Below are 23,135 nucleotides of genomic sequence, written 5' to 3' on the forward strand. Positions count from 1 at the left end.
CTGTTGCAGTAAGTTAAAAAATACCAAAGGAAGGAGAATAGGATCCAAGGTGTCAAAAACGCAAGGCCTAAATTCATAGACGTGTAAGTTCAAGCCTTTAGGCTTACCCAATTAGCTGTTAAATATTCAGTTTTAAATAAAATCTACTCTAGGTTTAAAAAAATCAACCCACTTTACTTATAATATTGCTAACTATTAAGTTTCAAAATAAGTTTCTATTCTTTTTTAAGTATTTAAAATGCTGTACACGAAGTCCTTCTACACTCATTAGGCCCTCTATACAATTCTATGCCCCCAAATCTTTTCTTTCCAGGAAGCCCAACTCATCTCATAGAGAAGCAGCTACTACACAGCAGAGAAAGAAATGTGCATAATGCACATGTCCCACTTCCTGGATCCCAAAATATCCTGTGGTGCCAAACTTTCCGTCCCCAAATCTCTTGGACAATGAAATCAATCCTTAATTGCTAACAGATCTTTGCACATCTATCACAGAAAAAAGCCAGTAACATAAGGCAAGATTCCCTCCTTCCATGCTGGTTAGCATGTGCTGACATACTTGGGGCTTAAAGTGAAGAAGAAACAACAATTTTAAATATTTGATTTGAAATTCCAAAAGAAAGAAAATTTGCCTGGTCCTAATCTATATTTACTGGTAACACATTTGAAACAGACAGAATGAAGAATGACATGCTAAAGCCAAAATATACCCACTTAAACAGAGAACAGTGGCAGAGACCATCAGAGGAACCTGAATTTGGACACTGACACCACTGAGGAGTGATGGGAGGGGAGAGACAGCTTTACGGTTTGCAGAAAGAGCCTCCTGAGGCTGGACTAACGGGGACTCCCCACCCCCTCCCCAGAGAGGAGCCCTGAGCTGCCCCATGACTGCTACCACTGCCTGTCCCCAGTCCTGACTGCAGTGGCCGGACTCTCCCCTTCAAGCACACAGCTATCCCATGCAGCTTCTGATGTAGAAACTGCCTGCTTTTCCTTCTTTAGATAATCTGCACCAGATTCTCCCAGATACAACAAGATCTGCCAAACAAGATCAGGGGCTTGTCTCATCGCTCCCTCCTTCTTGCCATCACCAAAGCCTCCTTGCTTTGCTGTACAAAACTGGTGGGAAGAGGAATCAGAAAAAGAGAGGAGTAAGGAGGAGAAACAAATGAAGGCAGAAAACAAGAATCGCGTACTTCCTAGTTTTTTGGAGTGAGGAACTAAGTGAATGGTGGTGCTATATCCTGAGATGGGGAAAGTCAGGGGAGGATAAGGAGTAACTCAAGGGTATGTTTCGGGACACACAAAATTTGCTATATCAATTAGAGAGCCAGGGAAGGTGTCAAGTAGGCAGTTGTATATAGGTGTCAGGAATGCAGGGGAGAGCTACTGGCTAGAGATAAGACAACTGGGAATCATCATTTATATGAAACTTCCAGAATAGGTAAATCCATAGAGAAAGAAAGCAGACTAGTGGTTGCTAGGGCCTTTGGGAAGGAGGGAAGAGGTAATGATGCCTAATGGGTATGGGGCTTCCGCTTGGGGTGATGAAAATGTTTGGGAACTAGGTAGAAGAGATGGTTGCACAACACTGTGAATATACTAAATGCCATAGAATTGTACACTTTGAAACGATTAATGGTTAATTTGATGTTATATAAATTTTACCTCAATAAAAAAATAAATAAAAACATCTGAAGCATCAGTCCATAGATGGTATTTAAAGTCACGGGGGGCTTCCCTGGTGGTTCAGTGGTTGGGAGTCCGCCTGCCAATGCAGGGGACATGGGTTCGAGCCTGGGTCCGGGAAGATCCCACATGCCGCGGAGCAACTAAGCCCGTGCGCCACAACTACTGAGCCTGTGCTCTGGAGCCCGCGTGCCACAACTACTGAAGCCTGTGTGCCCAGAGCCCGTGCTCCACAACGGGAGAAGCCACCGCAATGAGAGGCCTGCGCACTGCAGCGAAGAGTGGCCCCCCCCTCGCTGCAACTAGAGGAGGCCCACGTGCAGCAACGAAAACCCAATGCAGCCAAAAATAAATAAATTAATTAAATAAATTTTTAAAAAATAAAGTCATGGGGCTGAATGCAATCACCTACAGCCTGAGAGTAGACAGAGGTGAGAAGCTGCCTGAGGATGGAGCCCTGTGGGTACTGGAACATGTGGACATCAAGAAAAGGAGAAAGACGGCCATAAAAAAGAATGAAATAATGCCATTTGCAGCAACATGGATGGACCTAGAGACTGTCGTACTGAGTGAAGTAAGTCAGACAAATATCGATATCATATATCACTTATATATATGGAATCTAAAAAAGCGGTACCAATGAACTTATTTACAAAACAGAAATAGAGTCACAGATGTAGAAAACAAACTTATGATTACCGGGGGGAGAGGGAAGAGGGATAAATTGGGAGACTGGGATTGACATATACAAACAACTATATATAAAATAGATAACTAATAAGGACCTACTGTATAGCAACAGGGAACTCTACTCAATACTCTGTAATGGCCTATATGGGAAAAGAGTCTAAAAAAGAGTGGATATATGTGTGTGTGTATATATATATATATATATATATAACTGATTCACTTTGCTGTACACCTGAAACTAACACAGCATTGTACATCAACTATACTCCAATAAAAATTTTTAAAAAAGAAAAGAAAAGGAGAAAGATGGGCAAAGGAAGCTGAGAAGGAGCAGCCAGTAAAGAAAGAGAAGCTCCTGGAGAGTGTAGAGTCCCAGAGCTCAAGTGAAGAAATTTTTAAAAGAAAATGATGAGAATCTATCAAGTTTGAGGGGAGCTCAAGTAACAGGCGGATCAAGAATTAACCACTGAATTTGGCAAGAAGCCGGTGTTCTTCTAAGATCTGTTTCAGAGGAATGTTGGGGACAAACATCTGATTACAGTCATAAAAAGAGAAAAACCAGGCAGGATGTGTATTCTAAAATGTGTACCCAGGATTTGTTTTAATCAGATCTGGTAAGGTACACAAACACAGAAATGATCATCATGAAGGAAGAAGTTTATACTCACAGATCCCTAGAAAGAGGAGGCATGGCATACCCTGCAGGGCCACACAGGGAAGCACCAAGGTCAGTCAGGAGGCAGAAGGGGAGAGGAGAGAATCGCCCAGAGCAGAACCTTTTCTGGGGTTTTCAAAGGAAGGAATGGGTGAGGCAGGGCAGGTAAGTTAAGCTTAGAATTGGATTGTTTGGATAATTTCAGCTGGCTCTGGGCTATAGGAATGGTCACTAGTTGCCCAGTACCTTGGGCCTTGGAGTGACTTAGGGCAGGGGGAATACTGGTTTGGTGAGTGAGAGTTTGATTAAGGAGATGGTTGGGGTGTGGGCTCTGAATTGATTGGTTTGTATATCATAGGTGCCTGCAGAGGAGTCCTTTGCTAACTCCAGGAATTAGCTAGCCCTGAGTGGAGCAGTCTCCCCAGGAAAAAGGCCCGAAATGCCGAAGAATCAGGAATACAGAAAATAAGAAAATACAGTCAATATAAAGTGAAAATGGTGAGTCTACCAACTCTTGAGAAATTGTGCTATAAAGGGGAGAAGAGAAATGTCTTCATGGGTGGGGCAGACATGAGGACAAGAAGTGTTTTTAAGATGGTTGAGAGCACAGCGTGCTTCTATGCTACTGGGAGTGAAGGAGTTGAGAGAAACACTGATGAGTGGAAGAACGAAGGGATGGTCAAGCCTTGTCAGAAGCAAAACCACTGACTAGGAGAAGGGATGGGATGCACTGCATGCATGGGGGTTGCTCGCAGCAGGAGGAGAGCCACAGTGGGAGCAGGGGCCAGGGAGGCTGGTGGGTTTGATCTGATGGCTGGGCCATGAGACAACTTTCATTTTATTGCTTCTATTTTCTCAGTGAAATAAGAAACAAGGTCATCATATGAATGTGAGGAAGGGAAAGGGTGTTAAGGATTGGGGGAGAGAAAAGCAGCATGAAACAGTGGTCTTAGAGAGTGGCAGAGTGAATTGACTGGGGAAATGGTTTCATATTGCTGAGCTGTGCTAAGGGCCCCGTTGAGGTTCATAGTCATAAAATTAAAGTAGGACCAAGTTTGGGAGCTACTGGGCAAAGAGGGGAGACAAGGGAGTTGGGAGTGTTCTAAAGAGAGAGTGTAGTTATGCACCGCGCACATATAGACAGCTGTATTTCCAGTTCCCTAAAAAGGACCAGAAGGATTTAAATCAAGTGGAAAGAGAGACCGTCTCCAAGAAGTGGAATTATGGGTAGTCTTTGCTAACCTCTTTGTATTTTTAGGGATTTTCCTTAGATTTTCAAAGAGTATGTATTTCATTTTATAAACACATAAAAACAATAAAGCTATTTCAAGAATAAATTTAAAAATTAAAAATCCAGCAAATGAGGTTTTTGTTAGGAAAGAAAGCAACTAGCCCAATTTCCTTTAGAAAAATCACTGCCCTAAATCTGGATGCTTCCTTGACTATTAATTTGGATATTAATGATAACTCTTTACAACAGGAAAAATACTAATGAATCACTTGGGGAGAATGAAGAAAAGCACAGGACTGGAAAACACACCAAAGACAAATCTGCAAAGCTCCTGAAAACACAACGGGATGTCAACAGGACCTGCATGTCCTTTTGAAACGGAGCAGGACCCTATGGTCCTTGCCCCCCATGTCCTCAGCCTGCCTTTTGTCTGTAGAAAAACTTTAGCCAAAGAGTAAGTTTAATCAGAGAAGTGAGAAAATGCAGAAACAAAGGAAAACAGTCAAAGGAGACCAAATAATAATAGTTTAGTCATTAAGCAAAGTCAAGGACCTTTAACTCCTCTTCAAGGGCTATAGATAATATTCTGAGCCATATCATTTTCTTTTTTTTTTTGCGCAGCACGCATGGGATCCTAGTTCCCCTACCAGGGATCAAACCCATGCCCCCTGCACTGGCAGCGTGGGGTCTCAACCACTGGACCATCAGGGAAGTCCCCCTGAGCCATATCCTTTGAGCTGTCTTATAGATACTGAAACCCCCACGAGGTGGAAGAAGTTAACTACGTGATGACCAAACTGTAGCCATGACATAAGCTGCCACAATTCCAAGAACTGGCCTCAAAGAAATGGGAGCAAACCAACCCTGGAACTAAAGACGAACCATATTTAAAACAATCAAGATAACGCTCATCAGACCACTGCATGACTAATTTCAAGATGACTGTCAGAGGACTTCCCTGGTGGCACGTGGTTAGGAATCCGCCCGCCAATGCAGGAGACACGGGTTCGAGCCCTGGTCCAGGAAGATCCCACATGCCCCGGAGCATCTAAGCCCGTGCGCCACAACTACCGAGCCTGCGCTGTAGAGCCCGCGAGCCACAACTACTGGGACCATGTGCCTCAACCACTGAAGCCCATGCACTCTAGAGCCCGTGCTCTGCAACAAGAGAAGCCACTGCAATGAGAAGCCCGCGCACCGCAACGAAGAGTAGTCCCCACTCGCAGCAACTAGAGAAAGCCCGCACGCAGCAACGAAGACCCAACGCAGCCAAAAAATAAATTAAAAAAAAAAAAAAAAGATGACTGTCAGAGCTTTGTTCTACATGTAGCCCCCTCCCTCCATCTATAAAAGCTCTTGCCCCCTGATTGTCAGGGGGTGAAGTCAGCCTTTGGACAGGGGTCTGCCACCCCCACTCCCCACCAGTTGCCGGCAAAATAAAGCAAACTTTCCTTTCCACCAACCTTGCCTCTGCATTGGCTTCTGAGCAGTGAGCGGCTGGACCCCGCTTTCGGTAACGCTCTTTGGAGATTTCCAGGTGAAATGGTTGGAGATAATGGTTGGCCATCCCTAGAAGGTGCTGTAAAGAGGAAGAATTCCCTCCCAGATCAACCTATGAAATAATATAGCAGAAGATGAAGGAAGCTTTGGGAAGGCTGGTTATGCTTATTCAGAAACCCATGCAATGGCTGCTGTCTGTCTCCTCTTACGTGTGGTCCCCTCTGTTCTATGAAGGCTAGGACAGTGGGGCCCCATGGTCTCTTCCTGATCACATGGCAGACTGGGCACAGAGGTCTGATGTGGGAGGGGATGGGGGTACCCCCAGCTTTCTAGGCCCTGAAGGCAAGTGGGGTGTGGGAGTCCTGCTTGCCCTGGACAGCCATTCCAACTGGTGCCTGGTGCTCTCATAAAGTCCTCTCTGTCGGCCACAGTTGCTTCATGTAAAAACTGAATATTTTAAAGGCGTCAGTGTTGTTGGGACTCAATGTCTATTGACTTGGTCAAGTATGCGAACTTAGGGGAAAAAAATTCCTGTTACATTTACCCAGATATACTACCCTTTAGTTTGTTTTCACTAAATCTCAGCTTTCAGTTCTTGTTGGAAGACACGGGGAAGGTACTTGACTGAAAGACCCTTTGCCTTCTCCCACTTTAAATTTTAAGGATGATAAACTACCGTGAAATTAATTTAGTTTTACTATTACACTTTTACTGTGAGTCCCAAGCCAAGGACATTTTTATGTTAAAGTCTTTGTAGATGTAACATGCTGTATGCCTGGAATATCTCTGTGTATAATACTGATATTGGGAAAATCTATTAATATTTTGTAAAACGACATGATTGGTATAACATTTGGCTTTTTCTGGGGGGAAAAGAACATAATTCTACAAAGTATTAGAAATTCTACTGAGTAGACTGCACAGGCATGACAGATACACTGATATCAATAGGTTGAGGTCTTCATGAATGGGAAACTATTGTTTGAAAAGATACTCTCTGATATAAATGGAAATTAGAGAGAGGGATCTTAAGACTCTCCATTAAAAAACACTTGTCTGAGTACTTTACTTTTTAGTCAAGAAAATGAACTCCTGGGGCTTCCCTGGTGGCGCAGTGGTTGAGAATCTGCCTGCCAGTGCAGGGGACACGGGTTCGAGCCCTGGTCTGGGAAGATCCCACATGCCGCGGAGCAACTGGGCCCGTGAGCCACAACTACTGAGCCTGCGCGTCTGGAGCCTGTGCTCCGCAACAAGAGAGGCCGCGACAGTGAGAGGCCCGTGCACCGCGATGAAGAGTGGCCCCTGCTCGCCACAACTAGAGAAAGCCCTCGCACAGAAACGAAGACCCAACACAGCCAAAAATTTTAAAATTAATTAATTAATTAATTTTAAAAAAAGAAAATGAACTCCTAATGCCACTCCCACTGGCACAAAGACTGTAGACCAGGGTTTCTCACTGGGATTTTGTTATAATCAGGTTCAGCACATTCCAGAATGATTGTTTCACATACTTGCCAACTTTATGAGGCTGGTAAAAGTGAAGGAGAATTCTGCTTTGCCTGACCTAATTTAAGTTCAGGATACACATTCTTTCAGAGTTTGAAACCTCGAGTATTCATGCTTTAATCTTTCAAACTCCCACCTTCCCAGGGCATCCTCGGCTTTCATCAGTGCTTTTCTCATAGTCATGCCTCTTATAGTTTTATAATTTTTTTAAAGTTAATACTCGAAGAGTTTAAGGCATTGGTATCCATTTTCCATTAAATAAAGTGTCAAAACTCCTGATGCTGTACTATAGTCACCATCATGCCAACCATTTCAATTTTAAACCCATTTTCCCCATTCTGATGACATTAGAACTTCACCCATGGCACTATTACCTTATAACTTTCATTTTTAATTAAAGAAGTTATATTGGCAACAGAAAACACTTTGCTTTCACATTAGCTTCGTTAATAAAAAGTGAAAGTTAAAAGCAGTGTACCTGTGGATAAAATCTAGTTCCAAACCCCAGTTTCTCCTTTATCACATGAAGGCATTAAGTTAAAGGTCTATGCTTATGACAATCTTAAAATAAAAGGAACAAGGAAGGTTGAAAATATTCAAAAACCAACTAAACTAGAATAGATATTACTACTCAGCAAAGGTTTCACAATTCTGAGGACACTTTGGTACTTAATTAGTAAAGATAGGCAGCAAAAATCCCAAAGAGAGTTAAATAAAAATAATCCTTCTCAAAAAACATGGTAGATGTTGATGCATAAGAAGGAAACCTGTAATTATCAAATCTAACTAAAGAACTAATGTTAAGATTCTCTGAGAGCAATATACAAATGTAAAGGATTTTTATTATCATAGTATGAACAAATTAATATATTTTTATTTGGTTAACATAAAGAGAGGGAAAATGTCTTCTTTATCATATATGTATATATTTGTATTCTTAAATTGGAGAAAAGCTCTATTCTAGCCTTCTGGAAAAAACAAAACAGCAGACTTCCAATTAATTCTTCCAATTTTCTAATAGATGCCCCTGTTACCTGTTATAAAAGAAAACAAAACAAACAAACAACAACAACAACAACAAAAAAACCCTGAGAACTTGAAATGGAACTAAAAAAGCAACAATCATGCTGAGAAAAGCAAGAAAAAATAGTCAAAGTTTGCATAGAACACAATTTTATTAGAATCCATGAAACAAAGACAGAAGATTGACCATCTCCTCTTTTTCTTAATTTAAGACCTTTACCAAAATTAGAAAGAACTTTAAACAAAAGAACAAGTTCTTGAAGACAAAGAGAACTAAAAAGAAACACCTGTAGATGGATGTGTCAAGTGTCAACAAATGTTTAAAAGACAAAATGGATGAAGTAAGATGGAAAAAATACACTCCACTCTGTCTCTCCCACTGAATGCAGCTATAAACTGTAGACAGGATGCATACATCAGCTATTTGAGGACTCTGAAAGTAAAATGATAGATTGGGGGAGGGACATAATTCAAAGTATCATCAAATCCCATTTTTCCCCTCCAGTAGCCCCAGCCTGGATGCAACACAGCTGAAACCTGGAATGGGCACTGGTGCAGACAAAGAGAGCTATAGAACACACTCCCTTGTTCTGGTTTGAGGAGCAGGAAAGGGGTCTGCTAATGCTCAGAGTAAGTGGGAGAAATAGTGCCCCCCATTTCATTCTCCATTTCCTCACACCACAGCCCAGTGTGTGACAGAGCAGGATAAATAAAGCCTCAGCTTTCTGGCCAGGAGGAGTGAAAAGAGGACACCCAGGGAACATGAAAGTATCTGAGGGAGTGTGAAGAGGCAGAAGCTGGGAAAAGTGACCCCATAAAGTCATTTATGAACTCATGGATAGATCCCCAGCCTGTGTGTATATGGACCTATTCCTAAACTGCCTACCGTAGACTTTGTGAAGGGAACAGGATAAGCCACAGCTCACGTCCCAGACTGACTGTTGGTGGTGCATACCTGGGACAGATCCAATAGCACTGCAAAGGCTATGCAAATAAATTTGACATGGAACCATAACCCATAGATCTAGTTGGAACTTGTAGCCTGAATCCAGCTGGGTAGATAAACATTTAATACAACTATAATAAGTTGTATTAAATAACTAATAAGCTGTACTAAATAATTAATAAGACAACTGTAACATAAAGGAGAGAAGGGTAATAGGCCTTACATGATGGTAGGTTTCTACATTCTACCTGAAGCAGTAAAATACTGATTCTAAGTAGAATGAAAAGTTAACTATGTTTTTTGTAGTCCCCAGAGCAATGAAACCATACTAAGAGATATTATGCAAAAAAGATAAACTAAAATGGAATATTGAAAAATATTTAAACATTACATAAGTATTCATAGCAACTTTATTTGTAATAGTCAAAAACTGGGATTGGCCTAGAATGTTCTTCAACAGGTGAATTGCTAAACAAACTGTGTTACTGATATACCATGAATTATTACTCAGCAATGACAAGGAACAAATTATTAACCATGCAACAACTTGGATGAATCTCCAGAAAATTATGCTGAGTGAAAAAAGCCAATCCCAAAGGTTATATACTATATGATTCCATTTAAATAACATTTTTGAAATAAAAAAATTTTAGAAAGAGAGGAAACATTAGTGGTTGCCAAGGGTTAGGGCAGGGGGAGCTGAAGGAAGGTGAATATGGTTACAACACAAGAGAAACACAAGGGACCCTTGACTGGGTCTTGACTACGGTGGTGGATACAAAAACATACATAGGTGATTAAATTATATATCAACAGAACTTAATACACACATACATACACACAAATGGATACAAGTAAAACTGAGGAAATCTGAATAAGATTAGTGGACTGTATTAATGTCAATATCCTGATTCAATATTATACTGTAGTTTTGCAAAGCATTAAAATTAGAGGAAACTGGGCTTCCCTGGTGGCACAGTGGTTGAGAATCTGCCTGCCAATGCAGGGGACACGGGTTCGAGCCCTGGTCTGGGAAGATCCCACATGCCGCGGAGCAACTAAGCCTGTGAGCCACAACTACTGAGCCTGCACGTCTGGAGCTTGTGCTCCTCAACAAGAGAGGCCGCGACAGTGAGAGGCCCGCGCACCGCGATGAAGAGTGGCCCCCGCTCGCCGCAACTAGAGAAAGCCCTCGCACAGAAACGAAGACCCAACACAGCCAAAAATAATAAATAAATTAATTAATTAATTTAAAAAAAATTAGAGGAAACTGAGCAAACTGTACAAGGGATCGCTATTATTTCTTACAACTGTCAATTTAAAAAATTTTTAATGTTTAAATAACCCAAAAGAAGGCAAGAAATGGTAAACAGGAAATAAAAAGAGAAAGAACAAATAGAACACAACAAAATGATAGGCCTATCAAAATATATCAATAACTACATTAAATGCAAACAGTCTAAACACACCAATTAAAAGATAAACATTTAGAATGGATAAAAATGATCAAACTAAATGCTATTTACAAGAAACTCACTTCAAATATAATAATATTGGTAGGTTAGAAGTATAAGAATGGAAAAAGATACAACATAATAACAATAGTCAAATGAAAGCTGAAACGGCTATATTAATATTAGACAAAGTATATTTTAGACCAAAAAATTAACTGAGATAAAAAGAGACATTGCATACTGCTTAAAGGACCAATTTACCAAGAAAGCACAATAATCCCAAATGTGTATGCACTAAACAACCTCTAAATACATGAAGCAAACATGAGAAAACTGAAAGGAAAAATAGGCAAATCTACAATTATCATTGGAGATGTCAACACTTCTCTCTCAGTAACTGATAGAACTTGCAAACAGAAATTTAGCAAGGTTATAGGAGAACTAATCAACACCATCAACTGATTGGATCTAAATATACATTTATAGAATGCTTCATCTAAGGGCAGCAGAATACACATTCTTTTCAAGTGTACAGGGAACATTCACCAAGTTAGGCCATCTCCTGGGTAATAAAATGTATCTTAACAAATTTAAAAGACTAAAATTATACAAACCAAATTCTCTGACTATAACTGAATTAAACTAGAAATCAGTAATGAAAAAAATTAACAGGAAAATCTCCTCCTCAAACCTTAGAAATTAAACAGTATGCTTCTAGAAAATCCATGAATCAAAGGGATTATCAAAATCACGAGGGAAATTAGAAAATAGTTTGAACTGGAAGAAATGAAAATAAACATTTCAAAATTTGTGGAGTGCGGCTAAAGCAGTGCTTAGAGGAAAATTTATAGCGTTAAATGCTTATATTAGAAAAGAAGCTCTTAAATCAGTAATCTAATCTTATCTTCAAGAAATTAGAAAAAGAAGAGCAAAATAAATGCAAATCAAACAGCTAAAAGGAAATAATAAAATTAGAGCAGAAATCAATGAAATTGTAAAGAGAAGAAGAGTAGAGAAAATCAATGGAATCAAAGCTGTTCTTTGAAACAATCAATAAAACTGATAAACCTCTAGCAAGATATACCAAGAAATAAGAGAAAAGATATAAATTATCAATACCAGGAATGAAACAGGGGATAACACTACAGACCCTACAGACATTAAAATGATAACATGGGAATACTATGAACAGCTCTACATGCAGAAATTCAGTAAGTTAGATAAAATGGGCCAATTTTTGAAAACCACAAATTATCAAAACTGACTCAAGATGAAACAGAAATTCTGAATAGTCTTATAACTAGTAAAGAAATTGAATGCCTAATTTAAATTTTTTTCCAGGGAAAGAAATTTCAGATGGTTAGATGGTTTCACTGGTGAATTTTACCAAAAAGTTAAAGAAGAAATGATACTAATTCTACACAATCTTTTCCAGAACATAGTAGAAGAAGAAATATTTTTCAACTCATGAGAACCAGCATTACACTAATACTAAAATCTAACAAAGACAATATAAGAAAAGAAAGTTACAGGCCAATATGTTTGATAGATACAGACACAAAATAATAAATATTATTTATTAGTAAATAATATTTAATAAAATATTAGCAAACAAAATACATTATATGATGTATAAATGTATAAAATATATTAAAAGAATAATAACACCACTATCAACTGGGTTTATACTGGGCATGCAAGTCTGGCTCAATATTTAAAAATCAATCAATGTAATCCACCATTTTAACCACCTAGAAAAGAAAAACCACATAATCACTATATAACTGATATAAAAAAGCATTTGAAAAAATTAAACATCTATTTATTGAAAAATCACTCCAGAGAGGGCAGACAGCAGAAGCAAGAAGAACTACAATCCTGCAGCCTGTGGAACAAAAACCACATTCACAGAAAGACAGACAAAATGAAAAGGCAGAGGACTATGTACCAGATGAAGGAACAAGATAAAACCCCAGAAAAACAACTAAATGAAATGGAGATAGGCAACCTTCCAGAAAAAGAATTCAGAATAATGATAGTGAAGATGATCCAGGACCTCGGAAAAAGAATGGAGGCAAAGATTAAGAAGATGCAAGAAATGTTTAACAAAGACCTAGAAGAATTAAAGAACAAACAAACAGAGAGGAACAGTAAAATAACTGAAATGAAAACTACACTAGAAGGAATCAATAGCAGCATAACTGAGGCAGAAGAACGGATAAGTGACCTGGAAGACAGAATGGTGGAATTCACTGCTGCAGAACAGAATAAAGAAAAAAGAATGAAAAGAAATGAAGACAGCCTAAGAGACCTCTGGGACAACATTAAACGCACCAACATTCACATTATAGGGGTCCCAGAAGGAGAAGAGAGAGAGAAAGGACCCAAGAAAATATTTGAAGAGATTATAGTCGAAAACTTCCCTAATGGGAAAGGAAAGGAAATAGCCACCCAAGTCCAGGATGCGCAGAGAGTCCCAGGCAGAATAAACCCAAGGAGAAACACACTGAGACACATAGTAATCAAATTGACAAAAATTAAAGACAAAGAAAAATTATTAAAAGCAGCAAGGGAAAAATGACAAATAACATACAAGGGAACTCCCATAAGGTTAACAGCTGATTTCTCAGCAGAAACTCCACAAGCCAGAAGGGAATGGCACAATATGTTTAAAGTGATACGAAAGGGAAGCACCTAAAACCAAGATTACTCTACCCAGCAAGGATCTCATTCAGATTCAATGGAGAAATCAAAAGCACTACAGACAAGCAAAAGCTAAGAGAATTCAGCACCACCAAACCAGCTCTACAACAAATGCTAAAGGAACTTCTCTAAGTGGGAAACACAAGAGAAGAAAAGGACCTACAAAAACAAACCCAAAACAATTAAGAAAATGGTAATAGTAATATACATATCGATAATTACCTTAAATGTGAATGGATTAAATGTTCCAACCAAAGGACACAAGCTCGCTGAATGGATACAGAAACAATACCCATATATATGCTGTCTACAGTAGACCCACTTCAGACCTAGGGACACATACAGACTGAAAGTGAGGGGATGGAAAAAGATATTCCATGCAAATGGAAATCAAAAGAAAGCTGGAGTATCAATACTCGTATCAGGTAAAATAGACTTTAAAATAAAGAATGTTACAAGAGACAAGGAAGGACACTACATAATGATCAAGGGACAATCCAAGAAGAAGATATAACAATTATAAATATATATGCACCCAACATAGGAGCACCTCAATACATAAGGCAAATGGTAACAACTATAGAGAGGAAATCGACAGTAACACAATAATAGTGGGTGACTTTAACACCTCACTTACACCAATGGACAGATCATCCAGACAGAAAATTAATAAGGAAACACAAGCTTTAAACACAATAGACCAGATAGATTTAATTGATATTTATAGGACATTCCATCAGAAAGCAGCAGATTACACTTTCTTCTCAAGTGCACAGGGAATATTCTCCACGATAGATCACATCTTGGGTCACAAAGCAAGCCTTGGCAAATTTAAGAAAACTGAAATCATACCAAGCATCTTTTCTGACCATAATGCTATGAGATTAGAAATCAATTACAGGGAAAAAAACGTAAAAAACACAAACACATGGAGGCTAAACAATATGGTACTAAATAACCAAGAGATCACTGAAGAAATCAAAGAGGAAATCAAAAAATACCTAGAGACAAATGACAATGAAAACACAATGATCCAAAACCTATGGGATGCAGCAAAAAGCAGTTCTAAGAGGGAAGTTTATAGCTATACAATCCTACCTCAAGAAACAAGAAAAATCTCAAATAAACAATCTAACCTTACACGTAAAGAACTAGAGAAAGAAGAACAAACAAAACCCAAAGTCAGCAGAAGGAAAGAAATCATAAAGATCAGAGCAGAAATAAATGAAATAGAAACAAAGAAAACAATAGCAAAGATCAATAAAACTAAAAGGTGGTTCTTTGAGAAGATAAACGAAATTGATAAACCTTTAGCCAGACTCATCAAGAAAAAGAGGGAGAGGACTCAAATCAATAAAATTAGGAATGAAAAAGGAGAAATTACAACAGACACCGCAGAAATACAAAGCATCATAAGAGACTACTACAAGCAACTCTTTGCCAATAAAATGGACAACCTGGAAGAAATGGACAAATTCTTAGAAAGGTATAACTTTCCAGGACTGAACCAGGAAGAAACAGAAAATATGAACAGACCAATCACAAGGAATGAAATTGAAACTGTGATTAAAAATCTTCCAACAAACAAAAGCCCAGGACCAGATGGCTTCACAGGTGAATTCTAACAAACATTTAGAGAAGAGCTAACACTCATCCTTCTCAAACTCTTCCAAAAAATTGCAGAGGAAGGAACACTCCCAAATTCATTCTACAAGGCCACCATCACCCTGATACCAAAACCAGACAAAGATGTTGCAAAAAAAGAAAATTACAAACCAATATCACAGATGAATATAGATGCAAAAATCCTCAAAAAAATACTAGCAAACAGAATCCAACAGCACATTAAAAGAATCATACGCCATGATCAAGTGGGGTTTATCCCAGGAATGCAAGGATTCTTCAATATATGCAAATCAATCAATGTGATACACCATATTAACAAATTGAAGAATAAAAACCATATGGTCATCTCAATAGATGCAGAAAAAGTTTTTGACAAAATTCAACACCCATTTATGATAAAAACTCTCCAGAAAGTGGGCATAGAGGGAACCTACCTCAACATAATAAAAGCCATATATGACAAACCCACAGCCAACATCATTCTCAATGGTGAAATACTGAAACCATTTCCTCTAACATCAAGAACAAGACAAGGACGTCCACTCTCGCCACTATTATTCAACATAGTTCTGGAAGTCCTAGCCATGGCAATCAGAGAAGAAAAAGAAATAAAAGGAATACAAATTGGAAAAGAAGAAGTAAAGCTGTCACTGTTTGCAGACGACATGATACTATACATAGAGAATCCTAAAGATGCTACCAGAAAACTACTAGAGCTAATCAATGAAATTGGTAAAGTAGCAGGATACAAAATTAATGCACAGAAATCTCTTGCATTCCTATACACTAACGATGAAAAATCTGAAAGAGGAATTAAGGAAACACTCCCATTCACCACTGCAACAAAAAGAATAAAATACCTGGGAATAAACCTACCTAAGGAGACAAAAGACCTGTACTCAGAAAACTATAAGACACTGATGAAAGAAATCAAAGATGACACAAACAGATGGAGAGATATACCTTGTTCTTGGATTGGAAGAATCAATATTGTGAAAATGACTATACTACCCCAAACAATCTACAGATTCAATGCAATCCCTATCAAATTACCAATGGCATTTTTACAGAACTAGAACAAAAAATCTTAAAATTTGTATGGAGACACAAAAGACCCCGAATAGCCAAAGCAATCTTGAGGGGAAAAAATGGAGCTGGAGGAATCAGACTCCCTGACTTCAGACTATATTACAAAGCTACAGTAATCAAGACAGTATGGTACTGGCACAAAAACAGAAATATAGATCAATGATACAGGATAGAAAGCCCAGAGATAAACCCACACACATATCGTCATCTAATTTATGACAAAGGAGGCAAGGATATACAATGGAGAAAAGACAGTCTCTTCAATATGCAGTGCTGCGAAAACTGGACAGCTACATGTGAAAGAATGAAATTACAAAACTCCCTAACACCATACACAAAAATAAACTCAAAATGGATTAAAGACCTCAATGTAAGACCAGACACTATAAAACTCTTAGAGGAAAACATAGGAAGAACACTCTTTGACATAAATCACAGCAAGATCTTTTTTGATCCACCTCCTAGAGTAATGGAAATAAAAACAAAAATAAACAAATGGGACCTAATGAAACTTAAAAGCTTTTGCACAGCAAAGGAAACTATAAACAAGATGAAAAGACAACCCTCAGAATGGGAGAAAATATTTGCAAATGAATCAATAGACAAAGAATTAATCTCCAAAATATTTAAACAGCTCATACAGCTCAGTATTAAAAAAAGCAAACAACCCAATCAAAAAATGGGCAGAAGACCTACAGAGACATTTCTCCAAAGAAGACATACAGATGGCCAAGAGGCACATGAAAAGCTGGTCAACATCACTAATCATTAGAGAAATGCAAACCAAAACTACAATGAGGTATCACCTCACACCAGTTAGAATGGGCATCATCAGAAAATCTACAAACAACAAATGCTGGAGAGGGTGTGGAGAACAGGGAACCCTCTTGCACTGTTGGTGGGAATGTAAATTGATACAGCCACTATGGAGAACAGTATGGAGGTTCCTTAAAAGACTAAATATAGAATTACCATATGACCCAGCAATCCCACTACTGGGCATACACCCAGAGAAAACCATAATTCAAAAAGACACATGCACCCCAATGTTCGTGGCAGCACTATTTACAATAGCCAGGTCATGGAAGCAACCTAAATGCCCAATGACAGACGAATTTAAATCTTATTTATCCAAATGAGATGTGGTACATATATACAATGGAATATTACTCAGCCATAAGAAGGAACGAAGTTGGGTCACTTGTAGAGACGTGGATGGACCTAGAGACTGTCATACAGAGTGAAGTAAGTCAGAAAGAGAAAAACAAATATCGTATATTAACGCATATATGTGGAACCTAGAAAAATGGTACAGATGAACCGGTTTGCAAGGCAGAAATAGAGACACAGATGTAGAGAACAAACATATGGACACCAAGGGGCGAAAGCGGGGGGTGTGGGTGGTGGTGGGATGAATTGGGAGATTGGGATTGACATTTATACATAATATGTATAAAATAGATAACTAATAAGAACCTGCTGTATAAATAAATAAATAAAATTCAAAAAATAATAATAAAAATAAATAAATTAAAAATTAAAAAAATAAACTTCCAAGTTAATTAACAAAAAAAAAGAAGAGGAAGAAAAAGAAAAATCTCTCCATAAGGGAACTTCCTATGCTTGATAAAAGTCATTACCAAAAAAAACTTTTTTAAGCAACCATCACGCTTAATTGTGAAAGACTTCCCCCTAACACTGGAAAGAAGGCAAGGATGTCCACTCTCACCACTTCTATTCAACATTATACAGGAGGTTCTAGTGAGGGACATTAAACAAAAAAATGAAATAAAAGGCATTCAGATTGGAAAGGAAGAAATAAAACTATCTCTATTTGTAGATGACATGATTTTATATATAGAAAATCCCAAGTCATCTACCAGAAAACTATTAGAACTAATAAATGAGTTCAGCAAGGTAATAAGATACAATATCAATATACAAATTCAATTGTACTTTTATACTCTAGCAATAAACAATCTGAAAATGAAATTTTTAAAAAAATTCTATACACAAAACCATCAAAAAAGAAGAAAATATTTAAGAAGAAATTTAACCAAAAAAGTGCAAAACTATACTCTGAAAACTACAAATCATTAACTACAAAGACGTACAAAAAGACCTAAATAAATGGAAAGCCATCTCATGTTCTTGGATTGGAAGACTTAATATTTAAGTTTTATATATTAATGTTAATAGGTTTAATATATACTATGGTTAAGATGGCAACATTTCCCAAATTGGTCTACAGATTCAGTGCTCTCCTCATCAAAATTTCTGCTGGATTCTTTGCAGAAATTGATAAGCTAATCCTAAAATTCATACAGAAATGCAAGGGACCCATAATAGCCAAAACAAACTTGGAAAAGAGAAACAAAGTTGGAGGATTTACACTCTCTGAACTCAAAACTTAATGACAAAGGAATGGTAAACAAGACAATGCATTATTGGCATAAGAATAAACATACAGATCAATAGAATTAATTGAGAGTCCAGAAGTAAACCCTCACATTTAAACTCAACTTATTTTCAACAAGGGTGCCAAGACAGTCCACTAGGGAAAGAATAGACTTTTCAACAAATTGTTCTGGGGACAACTGAATAGCCACATTCAAAAGAATGAAGTTAGACCCCTACCTCACATCATACCAAAATAATTGACTCAAAATAGGTCAAAGACCTACCTTTAAGAGCTAAAACTATAAAACTCTCAGAATAAAACATAGGTGTAAATTTTCATGACCTTAGGTAACAGTTTCTTGGATATGAGCACAAACAACAAATGAAAAAATAAACTGGCCTTCATCAAAATTAATAACATATCTACAAATGACACCATTAGGAAAGTAAAAAGATAACCCAAGAATGGGAACAAATATTTGCAAATCATATATCTGATAAGGCACTCATATCTGGAATTTATAAAGCACTTTGATAACTCAACAACATCAACAAACAAATGACCCTTCTACTCTTGTGTTTGTACATATGCATACAGTGTGAAATGGAATGATCTTTAATGAATATTATTTAAAATAATTTCTGGATGGAAGAGTATTAATTGACTTTTACTTATTTCTTTGTACTTTTCCATATTGCTTGACTTGTTAAAATAATGAGTATGTATCTTTGTTAAAAATAAATGAAGTTAATTCTCTTTAAAAAGTCTGTTAAAATGATAATTTGAACATATGCATCTACTTTTACTCTGAAAACCTCACTAAAATTACAGTAAAGTTATTTTCTCAAAAAAAAGAGACATAAACCCACAAGAAGAGAAATAATAATAGAACAAACAATAAACTTTTGGGAGGTGGAAAGGAGGTGGCAGAGTGACCTAACAGACACAAGAATGTCAAATCCTAAACTGAGAACTGACCTAATTCACACTATGCTGCCTTCAAAAACCTTCTATCTGTATAAATCCCACCCATTCTCCAAAGGCCTTCTCCTTTTGGACATTCAATACTCCAGCCCATCCTCCATTCACTCTAAAATCCGACCTCTGTGCTCCTAATGATAATAAAAATAAACAATAATAATAATTAAGCTACAGAGCATTTACCAAGTACCCTAGTATAATGAATGAATAGCCTTTGGCATTTGGTGGTTCTCAAATTGTTTCTTATTGTTCGGTATTATTTTCCCAATTTGGGTATAAATTTCTTAAGAGGAGAATTTCTATTTTATCTAGCTCTAAAATTTTTCACAGCACCAGACTCCAAATCAGTAATCAACAAGTACCTAAGTTGGCTCAGTTCATAGAATACACACCTACTGATCGTCTTTAGGGCCAATTAGCCAACGTCCAACTGCCAATCAGAAAACAAAGAAGCATGCCTCTGTTGCCATTTTAGGTCTTGCCACCAAAAAATGTGTCTGTTATCCCAAAGGACAGCAGGTGGCATATTCGAGACCCATCTATCCATTTACTGCAGGGTGACCTGCCTAGTTTAGCATTTAGCAGTCAGACTTCTAAATAGCAATAAACCCCATGCTGAGTAGGCAACAGATGAAAAAAAAAAAAAAAAAAAGATGCCTTTTATGGCACTTCATGATAATGGCTTTATTGCCAAAAGCCATATTAGCAGAAGATGGAAGATTCAATTTATAGAATCTCCTGAATGTCTGTCTGTTCAACAACAGCCTGTTTATGCCCAAGAAGAGACTGGTGCCTGTGGAAAATGTATTGGAAGGACAACCCACAATGCTACTTGCTCTGCCAAGTGAAAGAATTCACATCCTTTTCTTTTTCAAGCCAAAAGGGGGCAAAACTAACCAAATGAATTAGTGCAGCCTGCTCTAAACTTCAGAGGCAAATTGGAGCATTGAGAATTAGGACCATCCCACTCACTGTGATGATCTAAAAGTCACTTAAGACAATTCAGAGAAATGCCAGAAAAACTTCCTTCTTTTTGAGACAACAAAAGCAGATGGAAAACTGCTAACATGGCTCAAGTATGTGGCACTTTTATAACTTTTATGTGGCTCTTGAAAAAAATCAGCTTTAATTGACTTTTTGCTTCCCATGTCCTAGTTCTGTCAAAACCTCTTCTGGTTTTTCAGGGATTTAAATCAGAGAACAAACCATTCTGAATATACCTTTAATTACTACATTTCAGAAACAATGTACTTCTCCGGTCCTCGCCAAAAAGGGCAAGGGAGGAAGGCAGTGGAAGGGAAAATTATACATAAAACCTATGTCTAAGATGGCATTAAAAACAAAACAAACAGAAAAATTACACCGGCAATAAATTTTGTCAGGTGGCCTAGCAGAGCCTCCAGTTCCCTGTGTGACCTGGAAAATTCCATTAAACCTCTTCTATTCTATCATCTTCATGAGAAGAATAAGGAAGTTAATATACTTCTACCTCAAATACTAAATATCAGAGCTGAAGGAGCCCTTGATATTCACCTTATTTATACCTGCCTTCATCTGTACATGAGGTGCCTTGAAAGGCATGTCACGAGAATAAACGCAACGATGACTGTTCTCCAATTGTCAGAAGGTGTAAGTAATGGGTTTAAAAAACAAAGAAACAAAAAATCTTTCACATTCTTTATGGACAAATTTGACCTTGTGTTAACATTCTACTTCTGTCCCCCTGGAAACCTGGTCAAGGTGTAATGTCAGCTTGTTCCCAGGCTGTCACTGGGTCGGGGAAGGGAGGCAAAGAGACTAAGCTCCCTGGAGTGAGTTAATAGTGCTGAGTGGGGTTGATTTGGGTCTCCTGGATCTAAATGTCTGGTTAGACCTAAGAAAATCCCTAAGATGGGGGGCTTAAAAGAACAAAAATCACTATATAAATTTTCTAAAGTATGGGTATATTTTAGAAAATTTATCATAATTTTTTCCCTTTTTTAACCTTTTTAAATAAAATAAACATCATCATTAAAAAAAACAAAAGGGGGACTTCCCTGGTGGCGCAGTGGTTAAGAATCTGCCTGCCAACTCAGGGGACATGGGTTCGAGCCCTGCTCCGGGAAGATCCCACATGCTGCGGAGCAACTAAGCCTGTGCGCCACAACTACGGAGCCTGCGCTCTAGAGCCCATGAGTCACAACTACTGAAGCCCATGTGCCTAGAGCTCGTGCTCCGCAACAAAGAGAAGCCACCGTAATGAGAAGCCTGCGCACCACAGCGAAGAGCAGCCCCCGCTCGCCGCAACTAGAGAAAGCCCGCGCGCAGCAACAAAGACCCAACACAGCCAAAAATAAATAATTAATTAAATAAATTTATTTTAAAAAAAAACAACCTTGTAACCATCACCAATGGCAAGAAATATAAATTTACCAGAAACCCCAGAAATCCCTCCATATGCCCTGTCCCAGTGTCAAACCCCTCCTACTCTCCAAAAGGAACCAACATCCTGGCTTTGCTTTTGTGTGTGTGTGTGTGTGTGTGTGTGTGTGTGTGATTTTATCACCAAGTGTGTGCCTCTAGTGTGCACCTCATCTTGCCCTTTAAAAAAATGTAATATGTCTTTTAGGTCTCTCTTAGTTTTATAGGTCCCTCTCCAGCCCTTTCTTTTCATTTACAATTTATCTCTTGAAAAATCTGGGGCATTTGACCTGTAGAGTTCTCACAGTCTGGTTTTGCTTATTGATACTCTTGGTGTAATTCAACATGTTCCTCTGTATTTCTTGCAAAATTGGCAGCTGGATCTAGAGGCTGGATCAGACTCAGGTTCAACCTCTTTGGTAATACCATGGGTGGTGTTCAGTTCTTTCAATAGAAAGCACATGAAATCTAAGGATCTCTCTTCTTGTGATGTGGGCAGCTGTCAACACACAATGCCTAAGTCCATTAAAGTGGTGATAGTCTGTCATTTATTTTTTATTTACTAGTTGGAATATTTTTATAAGCAGATGCATCCCCTTTTCTACACTTTAGTTACCATTGGTCCAGGTCACCTAGAAAAGTCAGAATAAATGCTTGAGTCTTTCCCTTCATTTACCAATTTGAAGATAAGAAATTGGATCTCTATCATCTGACAGTGACCAATTGGGTTTTTATTTTAAATATCATTATACACTCATGGATTTAAACATATTTTGTTAAGTTTTGATCCATTACCAATATTTCCCTTATTGCAGATCAAATGGTCCCATATTTGGCCAATGGAAGTCTTTTCAAATTAGCTTCTGAGTCCTTTTGACATGACCTTATAGTCTCTGCTAGCTTCCTCACTATTTGTTATGACAAGATGTTCCAGTTCATCCTGTACATTTTCGATCCCAGACCTGGAATCAGCCATTTCTCCAAGAGCCCTGGTTTCTTCTAGTGGGAAGTGATATTTTAAGGCTACAGTCTGGGCACTGAAAATGCTCATTGATAGGCCTTTTCATTAGTCAGAACTAGACATACACACACATATATAATATTTTTTAATAAAATAGCTCTTGAGTTCATACTGATAACTCTTCATTTAAACTCAAGACCACTATAGTTCAACATAATCTTTCTGTATTACATCTATGTCTCCTTTCTTCCACACTGGGAACCCTAGTTCTCTAAAA

General features: G+C 38.1%; 1 long non-coding RNA gene across 1 annotated transcript in view; it reads right to left on the minus strand.

Moving 5' to 3' along the window:
* LOC133078815 (uncharacterized) overlaps positions 1-23,135 on the minus strand; it is a 211,905-nt gene that overhangs the window by 83,296 nt on the left and 105,474 nt on the right. The gene's annotated exons all lie outside the window — the stretch shown is intronic.

The sequence above is a fragment of the Eubalaena glacialis genome, chromosome 18 (genome assembly GCF_028564815.1).
Source record: "Eubalaena glacialis isolate mEubGla1 chromosome 18, mEubGla1.1.hap2.+ XY, whole genome shotgun sequence".
In the NCBI taxonomy this organism is placed as follows: domain Eukaryota; kingdom Metazoa; phylum Chordata; class Mammalia; order Artiodactyla; family Balaenidae; genus Eubalaena; species Eubalaena glacialis.